At 41.9% G+C, this 18,089-nt stretch overlaps 1 long non-coding RNA gene across 1 annotated transcript in view; it reads right to left on the minus strand.

Moving 5' to 3' along the window:
- Nucleotides 1-13,049, minus strand: part of LOC124548601 — a 538,899-nt gene extending 525,850 nt beyond the window's left edge. The window contains exon 1 of the long non-coding RNA XR_006967709.1: nucleotides 12,935-13,049. This is a non-coding gene — a long non-coding RNA (uncharacterized LOC124548601). The remainder of the gene's footprint in view (nucleotides 1-12,934) is intronic.
- Nucleotides 13,050-18,089: the final 5,040 nt, after the last annotated feature.

Below are 18,089 nucleotides of genomic sequence, written 5' to 3' on the forward strand. Positions count from 1 at the left end.
ACACAGTCCAATCAGCCACTGTCACGAGTGGTGCTGATGGTGATGAAATGATGAGGACAACACAAACAACCAGTCCTCGCGCAGAGAAAATCCCCAACCCGGCCGGGAATCCAACCTGGGACCCTGTGATCCAGAGGCAACAACGTTAGCCACTAGACCGCTAGCTGAGGACGTAGCCTCACATGAAAATGAAACATGGTCATGGACCAGCACAGACAAATGGAGAATAGAAGATACCAAAATGAGTGTTTGTGGAGAAACAAGCGCTGTATCATTCGAGAGATACAGAGGAGAGCGTGTGTGCCGGAACTTACCCCAGTTCAGTGCTATTAGAGTCTAGGTCATCATAACGTGCCTGTGCGTAGCTTACAAAGTATTGTGCCATAATCTAAGGATGAAATTAACAGTTAAAAGTTACTTCACCAGACTTTGTCAACATATACTTCAGTATATTAATGTCTAAATTGTTAAATCTCTGAGTCATCAGATGAATATTTTCCCCTAAATACATAGTTTTAAGAAAAGAACAGGTAGCGCTAAATAATAAAACTTGAAAGCCAAAAGTTGGTCAGAATGTGCAAATATATGTCAAAATTAATCGTTACAAGTTTCAACTTGATCAGAACCTTATTTTTGTCAATAGCGGAGTTTTTAAGAGAAATTGAAGGCGCCAAATATTAGGCTTAGAAATATGAAACTTTGTATGAAACTTCAGTTCGACATAAAAACAGTAACTATGTGACCCCGTTAAGCGACCTCTAATTTTTTCCGGGTAATTTACTGAAAACTGAATTTGAAACAAAAACGTCCCTATTTGTAGTAGATTAAGTAGCTGTTATATTAATGCTAGAAAATTATGATTACAGCATGTAAATGGTTCAAATGGCTCTGAGCACTATGGGACTTAATTTCTGAGGTCATCAGTCCCCTAGAACCTAGCACTCCTTAAACCCAATTAATCTAAGGACATCACACACATCCATGCCCAAGGCAGGATTCGAACCTGCCACCGTAGCGGTCGCGCGGTTCCAGACTGCAGCGCCTAGAACCGCTCGGCAAACCCGGCCGGCCCAGCATGTAATTAAACACATTAAATAATGAAGATATAACAAGTTTAAAGACTGTTATGTAAATAACAATCAATACAAGGTCTCTTAAAGTTGTAGTTCAGAGGTCATGTTCTACGTCGGTTGCGCTCTAAAAATTCTAGACGGTGAAGTTTATATGTAGTAAAGGTTTTTCTGCGATTAAAGCCTGCTTAACTACGTTGATAGAAAAATTACGAATATTGTAAATTGATGCGCAATAGTGTTATAAAATGAGTTCGAGAGAGCGGCCATGTAGATGCTGCTACCTGGGGATAGAGCGGGTGACGACAGGTGTTCTCTTCGGCCGTCCACTGTACATATATATAAATAGAGGCAGAGAGGCTGTAGAGGACTTCAATTCTCTCCCAGCTACCATTTGGACCGCATCAGTCAACGCATGTTTACAGTACAAATAGGAAGTGAACTCGCGAGGACTGCACAGCGTCCTGGATCGCTTTGATTTCGCGGAAGTAACTGTTTTTGTGTCTCCAGTAATGTTTACAAAACCGCGTGGCAAGTGGTGACACTATTTTCCACTTTTGTGGCGAGCAATTAACTTTGATCATCAGAGGTCAGGGCGAAAGACCATTTAATGGGAACTTACCGTAGAGGTCGCCTCTGAACTGCTCGTATTGCTGTTTATGATAGAGATGTTATTATTATGAACAGGAATATTACTATACTTGCTTGAGAAAGTTTATCAAATATGTCGACGAAGTAGAACTCAAAAATTTCATCTATAATAATTGTTCCTGATCGTGTTGACTAAATAGAGAGTAGAAGCAATTCTTTCAGTGAGAAAAAGAAGAATGTGGACTTGCAGACGGGAACTGTGGTCAGTATGTTCTCCATCGTTTTCTGGCTGATAACAACAATAGTCTTCAGGCTCTCGTAAACAGACGGCGCCGTGGCCCCACAGGTTACACTGGGATACTGAAGATTAGCATTAATAAAGATTAGAACTAATGAATAGAAACAGTACGAAAAGAGCTTTATGCTACTACTTAATTCCAAAATTATGTATACTCAGGTGACAAAAGACATGGGATAGCGATGTATATATACGTAGATGGCGGTAGTATCGCGTACACCCGGTATAAAAGGGGAATGCACTGAAGGAGCTGTCATTTGTACTCAGGTGACTGATGCGGAAAGGTGTCCGATGTGTTTATGGACGCAAGACGGAATTCAAATTCAAATGGCTCTGAGTACTGTGGTCATCACTCCCCTAGAACTTAGAACTACTTAAACCTAATAAATCTAAGGACCTCACACACATCCATGCCCGAGGCAGGATTAGAAACTGCGACCGTAGCGGTCGCGCGGTTCCAGACTGAAGCGCCTAGAACCGTTCGGTCACACCGGCCGGCCAAGACGGATTTAACAGACTTTGGAGGTGGAATAGTAGTTGGAGCCCTAGACGCATGGGACATTACATTTCGAAAATCGTTTTGGAGTCCAATATTAAGATCCATAGAGTCAAAGGTGTGGCTAGAATACCACATTTCAGATATTACCTCTTCACGGACAACGCAGTGGCCGATGACCTTCACTAAACCACAGAGAGCAGCGACGTTTGTGTAGGGTCGTCGGTGCTAATAGACGACAATGGGTGAAATAACGGCAGAAAACAATGTGGAGCGTACGACGGATGGAGCGTACGACGGACTTAGCCGTTAGTAAGTGTGGCGAAATTGGGTGTTAATTTTCTATGGTAGCAGACAACCGACGCGAAAGTCTTTCCTAACAGCACGACTTGGCCTGCAGCGTCGCTCCTGAGCTCGTGACAATATCGTTTGGACCCTAGAAGACTGTAAAACAGTGATCTGGTCAGATGAGTCCCGATTCCAGTTGGTAAGAGCCGATAGTAGGGTTCGAGGGTGGCGCAGATACCACGAAGCCCTGGACCCAAGCTGTCAACAAGGCACTGTGCAAGCTGGTGTTGGCTCAGTAATAGTGTGGGCTGAGTTTGTATGGAGTGAACTGGGTCCTCTGGTCACACTGAAACTAACATTGACTGGAAATGGTAATAATCGGCTACTTTGAGAACACTTTCAGCCTTTCATTAACTTCATGTTCCGAAACAACGATGGAACTTTTTATGGATGACGGTGCGCCATGTCATCGAGCCACAACTGGTTGGCTGACTGGAGTGACGAACGTTCTTCAATTCGAGCGAATGTCTTGACGAACCAGACAGCCCAATATGAGACGTAATCAAGAGGTCAGTCCGTGCACAAAATCCTTCGCCGGCTACAGTTTCTCAATAATCTACGGCTATCGAGGGGTCCGTGACTCAATATTTCCTCAGCGGACTTTCAACGATTTGTGGAGTCCACGCCACGTCGAGCTGCTGCACTAGGAGATCCGACACGATACTAGGGGGTGTCCCATGATTTTCGTCACTTCAGTGAATACTGATGAGACATATCTTGAGGCAGCAGCGAATACTTAATTCGGTAGTGGAAGGAAGTAAGTGGTGAGGGAGAGAAGAGGGGAATAAAACATGCAGAGGAAAACAAAGGCCTGAATGCTGTAAGCAGGTTCAAATTGATGTAGAATGCAGTAGTTATGCAGAGAGCAAACGTCTTGCACAATATAGCCGAGCATGCGCTGAGTGTAATTTGTCTTCGGACTGAAGATGAAGAGGGTTATGAAAAAGAAGAAGTAGAAGAAGAAGAAAGAGAAACAGAAGCATACGAAGAAGAAGAAGACGTCGACGGCAACGAAGACGACAACGAGGACGACGAAATCAAACAACAAAACGCTCATTACTTCGTCGCTGAGTTCCCATAAGCCACAACCATCAACAGCTGCCCGCGAAGGTTTGATTTGTATTCAGTGTGCGTCTGCTGCGTTTATAGTTGATTCGGTGTCTTACTGTTGAGTAAGCCATACGTTAAGAAAGTGAATAGAAGCGGAAACAGTAGCATGACAAGTCAGAGGGCCTCATAATGCGGTGTTAAAGACTGGTCTTCCTTTTAGCAGCTGTCAGTCACTTGAAATATTCACTTTAATAAACATGCTATCAGGCCATTAATTTCTGAGACACTGCACTGTTTTAGAAACAGTATCTGCTGACTGTGTAAACAATGTTCACGTACAAGGAAGTTTTGTAACAAAGGATATATAATTTCACCAAAATAACTAACGAACGGAAGATATTTTATGAACGGAGGGTTAACTTTCGTTCGTGCGCGTCACGAATTGAAACGGCGGGGTTTATCGGGACTCGTGCACAGACCAAGGACAATGCTGAAGATGCTGGAACACACACACCATACCCGGCAGCCATACTCAACTCAACTTTTTGTGCGTTTTCCATAGCAATCTTAACAAAAAAAGGTCCCCTGAAAAATTTGTGTAACGATTAACTCTCAGAGTGCAATGTGAAGAATTGTAAGTCATACTCAGTTCCAGTTTTTGAACTGGAACTTTCAATCTGTAACGCAGTATATGCAGCTGCTAACCTGGACCAGAACTCCAGTATGCTACACAATTTTCACCGGATGATCATGTTCAAAATGGTTCAAATGGCTCTGAGCACTATGGGACTTAACTTCTAAGGTCATCAGTCCCCTAGAACTTGGAACTACTTAAACATAACTAACCTAAGGACATCACACACATCAATGCCCGAGGTAGGATACGAACCTGCGACCGTAGCGGTCGCGCGGTTCCAGACTGAAGCGCTTAGAAGCGCTCGGCCAATCCGGCCGGCGATCATGTTCACTGATTCAGCAAAATATTCACGTGTTCTTTCTACAACACGATTGTATTAGATCAACTAATGTGTGTCAGAGAGCCCTTTGTAGCTAGTTTATGTTGTACAGCCCTATAGCCCCACCATTCTCCCTCCTAAAATAAAGGTGTATTGGCTTAGAAAAGACCAAGCAACAGCATAGAAAAATCGAAACTGACACAAAAATGTTTCAGAAGTTAGTGAACGTAAGACTATTGGGACGCAAAAGGCTTCTGATAGTTAACGGTCTCCAGTTCAAACGTTGTCTGTACGTTAGCCAGGCAGTAACCACAAAATCAAAGAGGTAATGTGCCATAGGAATTATTTCATCGTAGTAAATGAGTAAGCAAATGCATCACTCCCAAAAAATGAAAGCAAACAATTTTGTATTAGAATCAAACAATTGATCTGACTGGATAAAAACGGATGTCCGAAACAAAATAACTGATACTGCAAAATAGGACGGAGGACTATATGTTGCTGAACTGTAAGTCTCACTGAAAACGTTTTCTATTCAGAGTAAATAATAACGATTACATACTTGGTTGCATTTTTGAAAGGAAATTTCTAATCATCTTCTGTTTATAGAGCTGGACTTTAACTTTCCGTGAACGACAACGTTATTGTAAAGGATACACAAGTTCGTACAGAGAAATTATTGGGGCAAGAAACTGCTGCGTTTGCGTTAAGCAACTTAGGAAAGTCATTGAAGACGTATAATTGGATAGCCAAGAGGAAGTGAACCCTAGTCCTCCCGAGTGCGAAACCAGAGTCTAATCCACAACTCCACAATTCTCGATCGCTTTATTTGAAGTTGTATTGTGTTATTAAAAAATATGAAGGTAACAGAGGACTATACCGTGTTGATAGCGAGAACATCAAAAACGAAGTACTACATCACTTACGAGCAGAAGAATTCTTTAAAGATCGTGAATCAGTTAAAGCTGTGTCTGCCAAGGAAGCTAACGACGTCAATGCTCAAGACACTAGTCTCACAACACTCCGCCGGCGCTCTATTTGTTTCATGTAGTCTTGCTCGCAGGTACTCCGTGATGGAGCCTGATAAAACTTCAGATTAGCCTATGCACGGTGTCCTTGAACTAAGACCAAAAATTTCGGGTGACGTGCGCGTATTTTCCTTCGAAGATTTTGTTAAAGGAAACGGCGAAAAAGCCGCTGTGAACTGCCGGTATCTCTCGGCAGATTTATCGTTGCTTCAGACATACGTTGCTTTACGTGCGGCGTGCAGGAACTGCAGCTCTCATTCAGCAAGTTATAAATACCTCGTGTATCGGACTTGACGTTCTTCGCACTGCTGTTAGTTATTTTCTCGATTGTGTCGCACCTCTGGCGCAGTAAAAGGCGGCAGTTTTACTTGGCCATACCTGGCTGATGAAGAACACGCTTATTGTTCCCTAGCCACAATGGCTCCAGTCCACGAGATTTACGCACCTCTGGCCCCGAACAGACTGTTACGACTTCCAGGGGCATTTGTCGCAGCTGCCCACTACCTCAAAAAGACTGCCTTCTTTAAAATCTGTCATGGGAAGCGGTAGGTACTTCGACAAACAGACTACAGTTGATTTTGCGTTATAATAATTTGGGTTTGTGTTAACCTGCTGGATGTTGCTGTGCCTGAGCAATGGGGCTGTGCTCTTACTGCTGTCGCGTGGCTTCATTTTTAATGTTTGCTGTTTGATTAAGCCGGTATAAGGCGTGAAGTATCTCTTTGTGTTGTTTGCAAGTCAGCTATGTCATCTTTTCTGGTTAAATAGCATGTATGACATGCGAAGCTGTCACAACATTTTTCCACTCTGAAGATGATCAGTGATCGAGACCGGTTGTGAACGAATATACTGTAAGACAGCGCAGTGTTTACCATGCATTTACCAAGTACAAATGGTCTGGTTGTCGAATGTAATGTTAAAGACTAAATCCAATTCTGCCGACAACCTAGCAGAAGTATGGCGACCAGGCACGGCACGATGCGTTCAGTAAACTGCCCAGACGAGCCTGCTCCACTCAGCCGCTAGTAGTTTTTGCTGTACAAAGTTTTGTAATACGTCACAGTTTCATTAGACCAAATGCGGAGCTGCTTGATAAAATAAGTATCGGGACAGACCGTCAATCTAAATGGCATCAGGTCGAATGGGACTCAACATGGCTCTGAGCACTATGCGACTTAACTTCTGAGGTCATGAGTCGCCTAGAACTTAGAGCTAATTAAACCTAACTGACCTAAGGACATCACACACATCCATGCCCGAGGCAGGATTCGACCCTGCGACCGTCGCGGTCGCTCGGTTCCAGACTGTAGCGCCTAGAACCGCACGGCCACTCCGACCGGCGGGACTCAACATCTTAGGTCATAAGTCCCCCAGAACTTAGAACTACTTAAACCTAACTACCCTAAGGACATCACACACATCCATGCCCGAGGCAGGACAGGTCGAATGGATTGCTCTGAGGACAATAGCCACATGACAACCACCACCACCACAACCACAACCACCACCAACACCATTATCCATATCATTATCATTTAAAACTACACATTACTTTTCGTTTCTGCAGACCCGTCATGAAATCGATTAAGACAGAAACATTCAGAAGTTTTACGATTTTGCAACTGATTTATATGCGTTTTAAAGTTCTGACATTACTTGAACTTACGTCTAGCATCATTACTGGGGAAGGAAAGCAGCTCATCTTTAGATAAGCTCAAGTTTTCTTCTTTTAAACCAGGCGTTACATTGTTATATTTCCTTTTAATTTTCTTGAATTTTGTTTAATTTTATGTCTAGAATTCATTTGTTGGCAGGTTACAGTTTACGCATAAAGCGATTTTTTAATAGACCATATTACTAGGCGATATTGCGTCTGAAGACATAAGTCTTCATCACTTCACTGACAAATTTCGTTAATGCATAGCGACTGCAAATAGACATCAGTTCGACGCAAAATGGAATGAATATAAGAGGACATAATACTTAAATTAAAAAGAAACACTAAATTATCGCCGGCCGCGGTGGCCGTGCGGTTCTGGCGCTGCAGTCCGGAACCGCGGGACTGCTACGGTCGCAGGTTCGAATCCTGCCTCGGGCATGGGTGTGTGTGATGTCCTTGGGTTCGTTAGGTTTAAGTAGTTCTAAGTTCTAGGGGACTTATAACCTAAGATGTTGAGTCCCATAGTGCTCAGAGCCATTTGAACCACTAAATTATGTTATGAAAAGTTCTCAGAACACCGGACGTCTATCTTCATTATTTTAACTAGGAATTTTACATCATTGGTGATAAAGTATTAACAATTTAAAAGGAGGTTCTGACAATGGTACAGTTCCATAGCGTTCAAGTAGCAACAGTGATACGAGACGGAGAGTTAGCGAAGCCGTTACAATATGGATACATTTATGGAGTCGACGAAGTCAGAAACAGTGATAATAGGAAGTTATATTTAGCACACAATCTCTCAGCCATTAACGATACAAGAGGATTGGAAGTTTGTTTTTTTTTTACTTTTAAAGTCAATATATTACTGTTTTTAACACCCGTCGAAAAACTGACTCCAGCTCTCAGTTCAAATTACTCTCATAAATGTTTCACTCTGGTCCAACCGTTCATCGAATAATACCTCAAATCAAAAATATTCTTTCACGATTCCAAATACCTCAGCTTGTCTGTGAGAAAGAAACACCCGTGTGGAATATAACTACATTTCTACAGGCGAACAACTTTCACAACAGATGTCGAATTGAGGACTCAATAGACAGCAGCCGAAAGCGTTGCACAGTACGCACCTGGGGTTATGGGCACTGCTTGTGATGTACAATGGAAACGCGTAAACAATGCTGGCATCGAACCCAACCCCACGTGTGCGCATGACGACGGCAGTATTTACTCTCCGCGCCACTCACTGTGCACGTTGTTTACAGCATAAACCGCTTCAATCCGGAATGTGTACCACCAAACAATTCACCTCAGTAATAATGCGTACTACGGTACATGACAGCTGAATGAAAAACGAAGAAACATGTAATAACAAAAAACTACAGATAACAGTTTACGGATTCTCGAGTCTAATTAATTTCTTGTCTTATTGCGTTGTTTAGTTTGGAATGGCTGCTAAACATTCTTTCTTACACAACTTATTTTACATCTTTGCACAGTACGTGAAATAGTAACTTTCTTGACGTTTAATGTAACATGTTAACGAATATTTCAGATCCAAAATGTTAAATTACCTGTGCAGACTGCAAGAAATAGAAATATTTGTTTCAAAAAACAGCCGAAATTTGCAATAAATATTTTAAATCTACAGTGTCTTTGGAAAATTTCATAACGGTATTCCCCTTATTGAAGCTGATACGAGCACAGCGAGAAGCCGAAACGCGGGAGTTATTTACGTAAAGCCACAGTGACCGTAAACGTGTCCTTCAATGTAAATCAGAAAACAATTATTCGCTTGAAACAATGAATTAAATAAATATATGGTAGAATTAGTTATAGGTATGAAAGCGTAAACCCAAAGGAATAACGGGTGGCTATGTTAGTCAACTTCCCCAATTACAGAGTCCTTCCACATGCACTGTATTTTTGAACAATTTAAAAATAGCTCACGGGTGTTATGCTATTGCCAGTCATAATTCTCGATTGAACTGTTCATTAACTTTATGGAACCCTTACACTATAACTGTTCATTAACTTATTGGAACCCCTACATTATAAGTGTATAAAGTTGAGTAATCCAGTTCACTCACTGCGGCACTATCTACTCAATTAACGTTAAATGTTACTGAACATGAACATTTTCAGTGGTCTCAAAAATTTAGTACTGTTTACAAATTCGTTTGACAAAAAAATTTTTTCACATGCTGCAAAAGAACTTTTACATCTATCAGTGGCTTAAAAGTGAACGATTTTAAATGTTACTGTCAAATAACTTACAACTGGTACAGTCCAGACACCTGTGTTGATGTTTAAAAAAATGAAATATTTAAGGGTAGTACAAATAGATAATAACTTAATGAAATATCCATCATAAATTGGAAATGTATTCAGTGTATGTGTCAAAAGCCTTCTGGAACTTTTATTTTTGAGAGTGTACTGAATATCGACGAGTTTTTCACTATTCCTTGAAACAAAATCTCGCAGTGATATCTTTACTGATAGACAGATCGGTAAACTTCTAATGACACATGCCTTATTCCAATTAATTTTATGTTGAAGAAATTTACTGTGCAGGCATCTTATTTACTGTCGTCGAAATAATGAAGTCCCGCGGGATCATTAGCAACATATCAAAGTTTTAATACTTATGAGAAATAAGGCATTACTCTTGTAATCATGTATTACTACTGACAAATGAAAGCCTTTGTAAAACTAGCTGTTTCTTCTTTACTAATTCGTAGGCCTAGATCATTGGTATCAGTGTAAAAATCTTCGGCTAGGAGCTAAATGCTAATTTCGTCTGGAGAGAATACTCTTTGAAAGTAATTAGAAGGTCAGGTTTTGTTTCATTCACTGACGCGGAATACTTTGATCGCGTCAGAGCCGTAAAAGCAATGAAACGGCGTATCCGTTCGTTGATCCCGACCAGGTGTAAGGCCACGAGTAGTGCATCAAAGCTGGCGAAGAGCTCTTTGCCAACCGAGTTCCCTATATTCCGGAACGTCTGCGGCTTCCCTCGTCTTGCTGCGTGTACTTTGTTTGCTTTCAACACCAGCGAGCCGTAGGTCGAAGTTTAATACGAGTTTCGTAATGAGTCTGCCCCAAAAGCGCTTAATTATGATCTGTGGAAAACTAATTACTGTATCTCGCAAGGTGACAAAGAGGTATAGGAATTTCAGAAACATTTTAGGGCAGGCAGGCGGAGACGAGGAACTAAATTCGGCTGAAGCATCTATAACGGAGACTTTTTATCATTCCTTGATAGCATCTGAAAGATTACACTGAGGCTTTACCAAATTACTTCGTAAAACTTGAGGCCAATAACCCGTCTGTCTTTACATTTCGTCGAATATCATCCAGAAATTGCTGAGTTGTATTGTATCTAACACCACATTTTGTCAATTAGTTTTCTTATAATTATGTCTACAGCGCCGTATAAGAAATCACGACATTTTAAAGCACCCCTTTCCAATGTACTAATTCCATCTAATATACCAATAAAAAGTATTGTAAAGGAGCGACAGTTGCAAAAGGGTAGACACTCTTTGTCTCTAATTCATTTCACACATGAAGCAACGAAAATGTAGGACATTTTGCATAAAATTAACCGAATATTCCTTCCAAATGAATTCGTTATAAGTGTTGTACATTACAAAAAAATCCTAAGTGTTTTCAGCCTAGATGAACCGACGTCCCCTTTCCATTGGAGAACAATAATTATTGTTCTCCAATGGAATAATTATAATTTAATTATAATTTAAATTACGACGACACAGTAATGCTCGGCATATTTGTGCCGAGCAATGACTTTTATAAGTACTTACTGTACAATAAACATTTTCTACTTTAGAAGAAACTGAATTCGCGTAAGACATGTCGTAACTAATCACGCTTGCAGGGATGAGTAACTTAGTCCTTGACGGTACAAATCTGTGACAGCCACGGAGCAGTGTGGATACATGGAACTGGCAAATAAAGGAAAATTCGTGAAGTCCGCTATTCTTTCATTGTCATTCGCATTCAGAGCATCTTCTATTCGTATGAGCTATCGCGTTCTGTGAAATTAACAATTCGTGGAAGATTATTGACTATCATATGGATGTGTTTCATTTCAGGTACATCAGCACTTTTTTGTGATATTTTAGCCAAGGACTGTTCATATTGCGAAGCTTTGTGGAGCGACAGGAAAAAATGTTGTGAACAGTAGCTTTTGTGTCATCGATTGTTCATCACAATGTGACCTCGAACGAAACTACATTTCTCAGTAAAAGCTTTCGCTAAACGAAATGTTTTCATCTTACCTTTAACTGTTGCGTATTTAAATTGTTACTGTGTTTATACAATGTCAGGAGCATGATAGAGAGCACTCTTTAAGATAGTTTTATAATTAGCAGTAAGAATAGCAGGTTGGGCTCTGAGCGACAATCTTCATATGCAATCAGTTTATTACACTATTGCTCTTGCAATTTTTGAAAATACGGATGAATATAGACTGAAGGGTGCGTAAAAAAGAAATGGTCACATAAATTATTCTGTGGACGATGTCCCTGGATTTGCATTATTGTGATTTGTAACGTTTGATACCAGGTACGTACAGTTATGATAACATCATAGCTTAATAACATTACTATGTGATACGTTCCGCAGGACTCGTCGTCAGCTGAGTATCTTCGGAATCCTTATATCGCTTTAAGCCTTCAGCTCAGCAAACAGAAATGTAACAATTCTGCAACATAGCGCCCGAGACTGACGGAAAACAATGCAAGAAAGTCACGTTGTAATGTTGTCTAATGTGTTATATGATTATGATTGTTTGTGTTTGGTAGTAGAATGAGTAATTAACCATTAATCTGGTTCATCACAATCATAACTCTTGTATCTGTCAATATGGGCAATTATGATGTACAAGGAGGATAAGACATCACTATGGTAGTCAGTTGCAGGAGATACTAGGCTTCTTTAATTGAGTGGCTGCAAGGTTAAAATTTAGCAGAGTTTCTAGCACAGTGTTCTTTCAGATGAATCTGTGATCGCTCGTGGTGTCGTCCTTTACATTTAAAAGCGCAGTAGTTTTACACTCAGTCTTTCGTACCCTTAGTCTCTCTTGCAAACTGCAGTATCCCAGAATATTAGCAGTGAATATGGCCTACCTGTAAGTACAGCTGAGACTGTGTGAAGGTGTCACTTCGAGTCTTCATTGTTACTGACAGACACTTGTTCAACGTTAAGACTCAGATTAAGCAGGTAGTCATAGGTAGCCACACCTTTACGTTTCGTGAGATGTGTAACTTTACGTCAAGAGCATGTTTGACAACATTTGCAGCCGACTAATATTTTCTCAAGTTTTCGTGCAAGAGGGGGATAAATAGGGAAACGCTCTGTAGTAGAGAAAGGTTGTTGTGGTGGGCAGGTGCCTGGAGACGGCACCAGCACTTACTTGCAAGCGGAGGTCCTCGGTTCAGGTCAGGGCAGGGTAGGGTACGCGACGGACAGTGGCGTCGCGTAGCGCGCGCGCCTCTCGCCGTGGGTCCGAGCCGTGCCGTGCCGTGCTGGGCCGGGCTGGGCAGCGCCGCTTCTCTGCGCTCGCGTCGCGTCAGCGCCACACTGCCGCTCTGGGCGGCGAGCGCTTCGCCGCCGGCGGCTGCGACCGATCTGCGCGTGCGCCGGGGCCGGCATCCAACTCCGTACCCTACCCTACCCTACACTACGCTACTGCCGCGCTCGCACCCGTCTTAGCGACAGATTAGTGCACGTGTTGCATCGGCCGGCTGGACCACTTATATCTTTTGAGCAAGCTTGATCGGAGTTTCGTAAACGACACAATATCTTAGGTATTCTGATCAATGGGGCATCTAAAGTTTAATTCGCATCTTACCTTTGCAATAGTACATACTGAAGGAATGTGAAGGGGCGATTTATCGATCTTCGTGGAGGTGTTTATCAAACGATTAAAATTTAATCCCGTTTCAACTAAAGTCCATCATCAGTATCAGTACTATGTGTCACCAACACAGACACAAAAAAATGGTTCAAATGGCTCTGAGCACTATGGGACTCAACATCTTAGGTCACAAGTCCCCTAGAACTTAGAACTACTTAAACCTAACTAACCTAAGGACATCACACACACCCATGCCCGAGGCAGGATTCGAACCTGCGACTGTAGCAGCCTCGCGGTTCCGGACTGCAGTGCCAGAACCGCACAGCAACCGCCGCCGGCACACAGACACAAATACAATTTTGTATTCAAGGTGGGAATTTAAGGAGATGGGACCTTTATAAATTGAAAGAACCAGAGGTTCTACAGAGTCTCAGGGAGAGCATAATGGAACAATTGACAGGAATGGGGGAAAGAAATACAGTAGAAGAAGAATGGGTAGCTTTTAGGAATGAAATAGTGAAGGCAGCAGTGGATCAAGTAGGTAAAAAGATGAGGGCTAGTAGAAATCCTTGGGTAACAGAAGAGATACTGAATTTAATTGATGAAAGGAGAAAACACAAAAATGCAGAAAGTGAAGCAGGCAAAAAGGAATACAAACGTCTCAAAAATGAGATCGACAGGAAACGCAAAATGGCTAAGCAAGGATGGATAGAGGACAAATGTAAGGATGTAGCGGCTTGTCTCATGAGGGGTAAGATAGATACCGCCTACAGGAAAATTAAAGAGACCTTTGGAGAAAAGAGAACCACTTGCGTGAATATGAAGAGCTCGGATGGAAACCCAGTTCAAAGCAAAGAAGGGAAAGCAGAAAAGTGGAAGGACTTTATAGAGGGTCTATACAGGGGCGATGTTCTTGAGGACAATATTATGGAAATGGAAGAGAATGTAGATGAAGATGAAATGGGAGTAATGATACTGCGTGAAGAGTTTGACAGAGCATTGAAAGACCTCAGTCGAAACAAGGCCCCGGGAGTAGACAACATTCCATTAGAACTACTGACAGCCTTGCGAGAGCATGCCCTGACAAAACTCTACCATCTGGCGAGAAGATGTATGACACAGGCGAAATTCCCTCAGACTTCAAGAAGAATATAATACTTCCAATCCCAAAGAAAGTAGGTGTTGACAGATGTGAAAATTACCGAACTATCAGTTTAATAAGTCACAGCTGCAAAATACTAACGCGAATTCTTTACAGACGAATGGAAAAACTGGTAGAAGTTGACCTCTGGGAAGATCAGTTTGGATTCCGTAGAAATGTTGGAACACGTGACGCAATACTGACCCAACGACTTATCTTAGAAGAAAGATTAAGGAAAGGCAAACGTACGTTTCTAGCATTTGTAGACTTAGATAAAGCTTTTGACAATGTTGACTGGAATACTCTCTTTCAAATTCTAAAGGAAGTAGGGGTAAAATACAGGGAGAGAAAGGCTACTTACAATTTGTACAGAAACCAGGTGGCAGTTATAGGAGTCGAGGGACATGAAAGGGAAGCAGTGGTTGGGAAGGGAGTGAGGCAGGGTTGTACCCTCTCGCCGTTGCTAATCAGTCTGTATATTGAGTAAGCAGTAAAGGAAACGAAAGAAAAGTTCAGAGTAGGTATTAAAATCCATGGGGAAGAAATAAAAACTTTTAGGTTCGCCGATGACATTGTTATTCTGTCAGAGACAGCAAAGGACTCCGAAGAGCAGTTGAACGGAATGGACAGTGTCTTTAAAGGAGGGTATAAGATGAACATCAACAAAAGCAAAACGAAGATAATGGAATCTAGTCGAATTTAGTCGGGTGATGCTGAGGGAATCAGATTAGAAAATGAGCCATTTAAAGTAGTAAAGGAGTTTTGCTATTTGGGGAGCAAAATAACTAATGATGGACGAAGTAGAGAGGATATAAAATGTAGACTGGCAATGGCAAGGAAAGCATTTCTGAAGAAGAGAAATTTATTAACATCGGGTATAGATTTAAGTATCAGGAAGTCGTTTCTGAAAGTATTTGTAAGGAGTGTAGCCATGTATGGAAGGGAAACATGGACTATAACTAGTTTGGACAAGAAGAGAATAGAAACCTTCGAAATGTGGTGCTACAGATGAGTGCTGAAGATTAGATGGGTAGATCACATAACTGATGAGGAGGTATTGAATAGAATTGGGGAGAAGAGGAGTTTGTGGCACAACTTGACTAGAAGAAGGGATTGGTTGGTAGGACACGATCTGAGGCATCAAGGTATCCCCGATTTAGTACTGGAGGGCAGCGTGGAGGGTAAAAATCGTAGAGGGAGACCAAGAGATGAATACACTAAGCAGATTCAGAAGGATGTAGGTTGCAGTAGGTACTGGGAGATGAAGAAGCTTGCACAGGATAGAGTAGCATGGAGAGCTGCATCAAACCAGTCTCAGAACTGAAGACCACAACAACAACAACACAACAACAATATTCATTTTGCGATGCAAGCATACGAGGGGCGTTTGAAAAGTCCGTGCAAAGTCCGAGAGATGGCACCACCGGCGCGTATAGAGGTCATGTTTAGTTAGTAGCATCTTTGAAAATATCGCACAAGAAGTTTCAGCCACATTGGTCTATTTATTTGTATTTGGCATTCGTGTGAATCAAGAAAGTCGAGTGAGTGTCAAAAAATGGACGAAAAATAATTTCGTGTGGTGATTAAACATTACTTTACGAAATTCAAAACACCTCAGGAGGCTAAAGTGAAGCTTGATAAACATTACGGTGACTCTGAACTTTCGATTAGAACAGTTTATAAGTGGTTTCAAAATTTCCGGAGTGGCCATATGGGCACAAGTGATGCTGAACGTTCTAGACGCCCTGTGGAGGTTACGACTCCAGAAATCATTGATAAAATCCATGATAAGGTGATGGATGACAGAAGAGTTAAGGTGCGTGAAATTGCTAGTGCTGTGGGCATCTCGAATGAACGGATACTTAAAATTTTGCATAAACATTTGGGCATGAGAAAGCTATCTGCAAGATGGAAAGTTTCAGCCACATTGGTCTATTTCTTTGTGTTTGGCATTCGTGTGAATCAAGGTAATCGAGTGATTGTCAAAAAATAGAAGAAAAATAATTTCGTGTGGTGATTAAACATTACTTTATGAAAGGCAAAGCGCCTCAGCAGGCTAAAGAGAAGCTTGATAAACATTACGATGACTCTGCACTTTCGATTAGAACAATTTATAAGTGGTTTCAAAATTTTCGGAGTTGCCATATGGGCACAAGTGATGCTGATCGTTCTGGACGCGCTGTGGAGGTTACGACTCCAGAAATCATTGATAAAATCCATGATATGGTGATGGACGACAGAAGAGTTAAGGTGCATGAGATTGCTAGTGCTGTGGGCATCTCGAATGAACGGATACTTAATATTTTACATAAACATTTGGGCATGAGAAAGCTATCCGTAAGATGGGTTCCGCGATTGCTCACGCTTGACCAAAAACAGAGTCGTGTGAGATATTGCAAGGATGGTTTGCAGCTGTTCAGGAAGAATCCGCAGGACTTTAAGCGTCGTTCCGTCACTGTGTATGAAACATGGATGTATTACTATACTCCTGAGACCAAACAGCAATCCAAACAATGGGTTATCAAGGGAGAATCTGCACCAAAACAGGCGAAGACCATTCCTTCGTCCGGAAAGGTTGTGGCGACTGTCTTTTGGGATTCGCAAGGAATAATCCTCATCGACTATCTCGGAAGGGGTAAAACTATTACAGGTGAATATTATTCATCGTTATTGGACCGTCCTTTTCCATCACGACAAGGCACCAGCACACAACTCAGCAGTTTTGGTCTCAAAATTAATGGAAATAGGATTCCAACTCGTTTTACATACCCCCCCCCTCCCCCCTATTTTCCAGAGGTGGCTCCCTCGGACTACTATTTGTTCTGCAATTTGAAGAAATGGATGGCGGGACAAAGATTTTATTCAGACGAGGAGGTGATTCCAGCAACTACTAGCTATTTTGCATACTTGGACAATTCCTGTTATTCGGAAGGGATCAAAAAAGTAGAACAGCGTTGGACGAAGTATATAAGTCTTAAAGGAGACTATGTCGAAAAATAAAATAGGTCTACCCCAAACACGAAAGTTGGTTTATTTTTGCACGGACTTTTCAAACGCCCCTCGTACAGTCTCCAAGTGCAATGTTGTAGAATTTCATGCCAGACCTAGAAAACGTGCTGCATCACTTCATGAAGACAGTTACCAGGGAAGTCTTAAAATGTATTCGGTTTCTCATCGCATCCTGGACATAGTGTGAGGGTGACATATCAAATAAGTGGACTGGGTAGAGCAATAATTGGTCGGTAAATTGGCAAAGGCTTTTTTGGTGTGAACTGCATGGCGTGGCCGTGCAATGTCCCACTGGAAATGCCGTTTGGTACCATAATCATGAAAGGTTTCGCAACAGGGCGTATCATTCGTATTACATACTATCGTTCATTTAGCCTACAGCTCAGACCTCTTATCGTTTCAGAGATCTCCCCGCACCATCATTGCTGGAACAGCAGAGAATGGGCCGTGAGAAGCACTGTTTCCCTCGATCTTTCACGACATCGCCTACTGACACAATGGCGCCCACCTGGCAGCAATAAAGAAAAGGAGGCTCATCGGCGAACCCCACAGAACCCCACT

This window comes from Schistocerca americana, chromosome 1 (assembly GCF_021461395.2).
Source record: "Schistocerca americana isolate TAMUIC-IGC-003095 chromosome 1, iqSchAmer2.1, whole genome shotgun sequence".
In the NCBI taxonomy this organism is placed as follows: domain Eukaryota; kingdom Metazoa; phylum Arthropoda; class Insecta; order Orthoptera; family Acrididae; genus Schistocerca; species Schistocerca americana.